The sequence below is a fragment of the Fistularia commersonii genome, chromosome 12 (genome assembly GCF_037954325.1).
Source record: "Fistularia commersonii isolate RoL2024-O1a breed Wild chromosome 12, RoL_Fcom_v1.0, whole genome shotgun sequence".
In the NCBI taxonomy this organism is placed as follows: domain Eukaryota; kingdom Metazoa; phylum Chordata; class Actinopteri; order Syngnathiformes; family Fistulariidae; genus Fistularia; species Fistularia commersonii.
The window spans coordinates 2,569,467-2,576,792 of record NC_141295.1 but is presented as its reverse complement, the minus strand read 5'-3'; positions in this window follow the sequence as shown (position 1 = coordinate 2,576,792).

The window sequence follows — 7,326 nt, the reverse complement described above, 5'->3', positions numbered from 1 at the left end:
AACTGTTTGGAATGGTAAAGAGAAGGAAGGTGGAGAAAACTGTGCGTTTAGGAGACCGGGTGTAAAGGTAGCAAGCCTCAGAGCAGGATGTTGGTACTTTTGTCATGTTAATGTTGGGAAGAAAAATGTACAGTGATGTGCAGTCAGCAGAGGGCGGGGAGGCCGGGCCTCACCTGTCATCATGGAAAGAAAAAAATGTTAAATGAAAAAGTAAATTAAATGGTTATATTTATTCAGTGATTTGTTCTATAAAGTAGTTTCCATTTAACTTCACCCTCTTCTTTTTTTTTTTTTCAAAATCGCTGTAAAAAAATTCACATTTACAGTTCAAATATGAAGAAGAGACATGTAGTGACACAGCAACCAGCTGAGCCCACAATGGATTGCACAATGTATACCAGCCATCCAGTTATTTTTTCCCGATCTCATCGGCCTGTATAGCTCACAAACGGTGAGGGATGAATGTAAATCTCCTGGGCAGCTTCTCACCTTTTTGGCTCAAAAGGATCTCATTTAAACTGTTCCAGAGGCGACAAAATTGCTCCGGCTGGTGGTCTCTGATTCAGCTATGACAGCATCGGTAGAGCGGTCATTCTCAGCACTGAGAAGACTCAAAACATACAGTTGGAACAGGACTGATCAAGGGTGACTGTCTTCACTGGCAGTGACTTCCATTGAGACAGACACTTTTAAAACTGAAGATAGATAAGGAAGACTTCTACAAGCAAGTTATCGATGCTTTTCTTCAGAAGGAGTGGCGCATGGACTTCATTTATAAGTAAAGGTAAGAGATAATAAAGGTTTCTTTAAATGTGCTTTTTTTCTATGCTACAGTTTGTATATGTAAAGAATGCTGATATGATATCTTAAACAAAACACGTCAACTGCTGCCAATAAAATGGTGAATAAGCTACTCTGTAGGGTTCATATGTTTGTGAATCTGACTATAATGACATCAGTGCCTCACCAGCCATGAACCTCACCGCACGTCACTGGAAATGTAGTATGAGTTATCTTGAAGCTAGAGTTAGTTAGGAATATTCTGGGATAAATACAGTGTCAGAGTGATGAGTCTGAAGTTAAAAAGGTGTGATGTTCAATGTTGTGATTGGCTATGCCCCATAGGTAAGGATGTGATTGAGGAGAAAGAGACTTTCCTGAGTGAATAAGATGAAGTGCAGAATGTTCCTAAAGACGAGAGAGTGGTCATTTGTGCAGGGATCAATGGGCATATTGGTGCAGGTGATCAGAGGTGATGGAGAAATGATGGACAGGTTTCGTATCCAGATAGAAAGGCCTGTAGTGAATACTTTCTTCGGAAAGAGGCAACATATGGTCTGTTATAAGGGCATAGATAGGAGCACTTGGCAGACCTCATCTTGTACTGACAATGTAATCTGAAGGATATCAGTGACTGCAAAGTAGCTGTATTGGAGAGTCTAGACAGACAATAAAGTGTGGTGGCTGGTAGGTGGTGGATGACTCTGGTGGCAAGAAATATGAAGGGATCAAAAGCAGAACAGAGAATAAAGTGGTGGTAGGGAAAAGGGGAGCGTATTGTGTGGTTTACAGGGAGGAGTTGAGAAAGGTTCTGGGTGGTCAGGAGGAGCTTTCACAGAACTGAACAACTGATAAAGGAGACAGGTAGGAAAGTACTTGATATATTATCTGGTAGGAAAGCAGATAAGGGGACTGGGTTTGGAATGAGGAATGGAGGAGTGTATACAGAGGCAGAGGTTGGTAGTAGGACACTGAGGAGACTAAAGACAGAAGACAGGACCAAAGGGAGACACAGCGCAAGGTGAAGTTGACGTTGCAAAGGTCATACAAAGGTTGTATAATGACTTGTATGCCAGCTCCGACAGAATGGAGGGAGAGACTGATTTATACAGGTTTGAGAAACAAAGTGATAGAGACATGCAGCAGGTTAGGGCAATTAAAGATAGAGAGGGAAATTAATTTGCAGATACCAGAAATGTGATGGATGACGGAGAGTACTTTGAAGAGGTGATGAATGAAAAAAAAGAGGACGAAGGATAGAGGATGTGATTGTTGCGGACTACAAAGTAGCAGAGATTACTGAAGTTGAACTGAGGAGGGCACTGAAGAGGATGAAGAGGTAAAAGGCAGTTGGTCCTGATAATGTACCTGTGGAGGTATGGAGCCCTTGCATCTTCCCGTCGAAGAGGAACTGCTGGCTCTGGGGACCTGACCAAGCCAGTGCGTTCAAGGACCTGAAAGAGGTCCTGATATCCCGACCAGTGCTGGTCATGTATGATGTGAACAAAGAATGCAGAGTCTCAGCAGATGCTTCATCTTACAGCTTAGGTGCATTGCTTTTTCAGGAGGAAACTCATGTGAACACCCTGTTATATTGCATGGGTGATGAAACTGATGATATTTTGCATGGACTGGCTCTACCGCCCAATCAAGGGCGCACGTACATGGGAGTGTGGGACATTCTGGAGAGCTTCTTTGTCATTAAAAAGAATGTGATCTATGAGCGGGTGAATTTCAACATGTGCAAACAGGGTGAGGGCAAAACTGTAGATTCTTTCTTAACGATGTACTGGCGGAACATTGCAATTATAGGCATTTACATGACAAACTTCTTTGTGACAGGCTTGTCATTGCGCTGCAGCATGGCTGCAGAGAAAATACAGCTGGATCCCAATCTAACGCTGGAGAGCGTGACAATTATGGCTAAACAAAGTGAGGTGGTTAAATGGCAACAGGCCGCTCTGCGAGGGGACAGTGCTAAGGAGGCAAGTGATGCTATAGCCATGGGCCGAGTGTTTAAAAACAGCTTCAGGGCAGATTCAAGATAGTCTCAGTATGCAGATAGCCAGGATAAGGCACAGTTTGCTTGAGCACGGTTCTTCTCTAGGGGGCAGGGGGAGGGTGGAGACTAATACAATATATACTGTATCATGGCCTCTCATACCTACGGAGCAGAGATATGCACAGGTCAAGACGGAAGCCTTGAGTTTTACCTGGGCATGTGAAAGGTTTCAAACCTTTCTCATCAGCATACACTTCCAGATGGAAACTGACCATACATCTTTCCTAAGCTTCCTAGGCTGCCAGCCACTTGATACTCTTTCTCCTCGGATTTTGTGTTTCCGTATGTGCCAGATGCATTCAGTCACACATGTCCCAAGGAAGAGTATGTGGACAGCCAACATGCTGTTGAGGCCTCCTGTGAAGAGTGGAGTGACATCAGAAGAGAAACAGTTCTTGGAAGACACCAATATCTACGTGGACATGGTGATGGACAATTTGCATGCAAGCATTATATTCCTGGACAACTGAAGGAGTCGGCATCTGCAGCAGAGTGATGCTGTAGTTTGAGGAAGGGTGGCCTTACGCAGCAAGAATGAACCAGGACACAGACTGTATTGGGTAGAAAGGACTTGTCTTGCAGTGCAGTCCTCTTGCTGAAAGGAAGCAGGCTTATTCTAGCGGCAATGAGAAATGATGTTCTTCCCAGATTATGAAGTTAATCTGGGAGTGGTAAAGTGCAGTGAGCGTGCACAACAGTCAGCGTGATGGCCTTAGTTGAGCCAACAGCTGAATGAATTGGTCCTCAACTGCAGAACATGCAGCAAAGAGAGACAAAACAGCAAGGGACCGCTGATGCTATCTGAATACCCAGATAGACGATTGCAAAAGTTGTCAGCAGATATGTTCACACTTGGGAGAAACAACTGCTGGTTGTTGATTATGCTTTTCGATATGTGGAAATCGCACTTCCTACCCCCACAAGATCAACAAATGAGCAAGATCAGCATTTGTTGTGTTCCAGCAATAACTGGGCCAGTCTAAGGTCTGGGAAGTAATGAGGATGATGGAGACGGCCCTTGTCAAGCAGCCCTGTTCAATCCCTTTATACATCATTAAAATGTATTACGTTTTAATATCCTCAGCAATGTCTTCCCTCCTGACTACCAGACAGCTAGATTTAATGTGCCACCTTCCCCCCTCCAACTCGCCAAAAAAGGCATCGTGATAGACTTAAATTTGATTGCAATACTAATAGAAGGTGATGTGGAGAGGGTTAGTGGTTGGGATGTATGGATGCAACAGTTTGATCCTGGGCTCCCAGCCAAAACTCCGCCACTGTCAGCCGAGTGTAGCTCGATTATTCTCCAATACACATCCGCCCATGGCTTTGGGGCCGCTGGATGTATGTCTCTGACATCATCATCTGCTTGCCTCCCATAGCCATGGTTATAGAAAAGTTCAGCTGTGTCCCGTCCAGGAATGTCAGCATTCCTTGAAAGCTCCGTACATAATTTCTGTGGCTCTCCTCTCAATACATGCACTTTGCCTTTCAGCCACTCTTCTGACTTCGATAGATAAAGCAACAATGCCTCCTGCTTGACTCCTGGCAGCACCTTGCCTTCCTTTTGCAACATCTCAAACACCTTCTGGTATTCAATCAACTCTTCCTGATGCTTTCCCATCGTGATTCCACTAACTAACTGCTTCCTTGCCCACTTCCACCACCCATCTTTGTCCTTCCAAATCCCGTTTCCTTCCAGAGGGCAGCCTCCCTGCTTCTCACATTCCCTTTCAGATTTTCCTTCAATCCTCCCTTATGGGAAGCTAAACAGCTGTACTCAGAGAAACTCCAATTCTCAGCCAATGACTCTGCTTCTGCCTGGAAAGTTCAGACAGATCACCACTTTCAAACCACACCCTCACTCCATGAACAGTGCATGTCTGGCCAATGACCTGAACAAGTTCTATTTGCTTTGTCGCTTTGAATGACAATGGGACAATCCTGACTTCATCCCCCATGATACCTCACAGTTCCCAGCTCCAGCCCACCATCCCCTCCATCACAATAGAAGGTGGGGCTGCCCCAGAGCCACTCACTTCCGCCATCCCAGCAACACTTCTTTCCCTTACAGAAAGAGATGTGAATTGGATCTTCAAGAAATAGAACCCTGGCAAAACAGCAGGACCGGACTGTGTCTATCCATCTACCTTGAAGCACTGTGCTGTCCAGTGTTTATTGACATATTTAACATTTCACTAAAGACATACCAGTCTGCTTCAAGCCCTCTACCATCATCCCTGTCCACAGAATAAACAAGGTCCACAGAACACAGTGACTACAGAATCACTACCCTGACCTGACCTGTGGTTGTCCAACCTAAAATCTATTACAGACCCTCTCCTGGACTGCCTGCAGTTTGCCTACAGAGCAAACAGGTCTGTAGACTATTGGGTAAACTTTGTCCTCCACTACATCCTACAGCACCTGCACACAGCAGGAACTATGCCATGATCCTATTTGTAGATTTAAGCTCTGCCTTTAACACAATTATCCCAGTCCTCTCCCAGAACAAGCTCTCCCAGCTGAACATGCCAGAATCCACCTAGGTGGATCACACTTCCTGTCCGACAGGGGTGGGGGTCGATCTTTAGGATTTGACCTCTTTTGTTCAACACGTGCTGGTTGAATATAGAAATAAGTTTGGTTAACAGAAATAAGTTTCCGTTAAAGTCTGTACTTGAGGCACAATGCTGGTGACTCACTTGTGAAGGTTGTTTAAAATAGTACTAAGTTACCACTCTGTGAGCTGCCACCTTGTCATGGTGGAGGAGTTTGTATGTCCCAGTGATCCTGGGAGCTATGTTGCCAGGGGCTTTATGCCCCTACAAGGGTCACCCGAGGCAAGCAGGTCCCTGGTGGGGGACCAGACAAATTGTGGTTTAGAAGTCCCCCATGAAGAAGCAAATCATTGCACCCATTTTTTTGCCCGGATGTGGGTCACCGGGGCCCCCCCTGGAGCCAGGCCTGGGGACGGGGCTCAGTGGCGAGCACCTGGTGGCCGGGTCTTTACCCATCAGGCTCAGCCAGGCACATAACTAAGAAATGACATGGGTCCCTCTTCCCCTGGGCTCACCACTCATAGGAGGGGCCATGGGGGTCGGGTGCAGTGCGAGCCGGGCGGTAGCTGGAGCGGGAGACCTTGGCGGTCCAATCCACGGCTGCAGAAGCTGGCTCTTGGGACATGGAATGTCACGTCTCTGGCGGGGAAGGACCCTGAGCTGGTGCACGAGGCTGAGAGATTCCGACTTGATATAGTCGGACTCACCTCAGCACACAGCATGGGGTATGGAACCGGGCCTCTCAAGAGGGGCTGGACTCTTTTTTTATTCTGGAGTTTCCCCCGGTGAGAGATGCCGGGCAGGTGTGGGCATACTGATTGCCCCTCGTCTCAGTGCTTGCAGGTTGGGGTTCAACCCGGTGGATGATGGGGTAGCCTGCCCCCGCCCACTGGATGGGTTCCGACTGTTTTTTTGTGGCTATGAACCTAACAACAGTTCAGTTTACCCACCCGTCTTGGGATCCCTAGAGGGGCTGCTAAGGAGCGCTCCTACCAGGGACTCCCTCGTTATGCTCATGTAGGCCACAACAGTAGGACTTGGAAGGGTGTCATTGGGAGGAATGGTCACCCTGATCTGAACCTGGGCTGGGTTTTGTTATTGGACTTATGTGCTCATCACGGATTGTCCATAATGAACACCATGTTCAAGCACAAAGGTATGTGCACTTGGCACCAACACACCTTAGGCCACAGTTCTTTGATCGATCTTGTGGTCGTATCGTCGGACTTGTGGCCGCATGTCTTGGACACTCGAGTGAAGAGAGGGGCGGGGCTGTCAACTCATCACCACCTGGTGGTGAGCTGGTGGGCGAGGATGCCGGTCAGACCTGGAAGACCCAAACGTAATGTGAGGGTCTGCTGGGAACATCTAGCAGAGTCCCCTGTAAGAAGAAGTTTCAACTCCCACCTCCGGCAGAACTACAACCAAGTCTGTGATTGAGGTGGGAGATACTGAGTCTGAATCGGCCTTGTTTCGTGCTTCCATTGTTGAGGCGGCAGACTGGAGCTGCGGCCATAAGGCGGTCGGCGCCTGTCGGGGCGGCAACCCTTGAACCTGCTGGTGGATTCCAGTGGTGAGGGATGCCGTCAAACTGAAGAAAGAGTCCTATCGGGCCTTTCTGGCCTGTGGGGCTCTAGAAGCAGCTGACAGGTACCGGCAGGCCAAGCGATATGTGGCTTTGGTGGTTGCCGAGGCTTGGGTGGAGTTCAGGGAGACCATGGAGAGTGACGTCCGGTGGGCGTCATGGAAATTCTGGTCCACCATCTCGCGCCTCAGGAGGGGGAAGCAGTGCTCTGTCACTAGTCAAAAAGCTCTTCAGGAGCAGGGCCCTGGGGGTGGATGAGGTCCGCCCTGGGTTCCTCAAAGCTCTGGATGTTGTAGGGCTGTCCTGGCTAACACACCTCTGCAGCATTGGGTGGACGT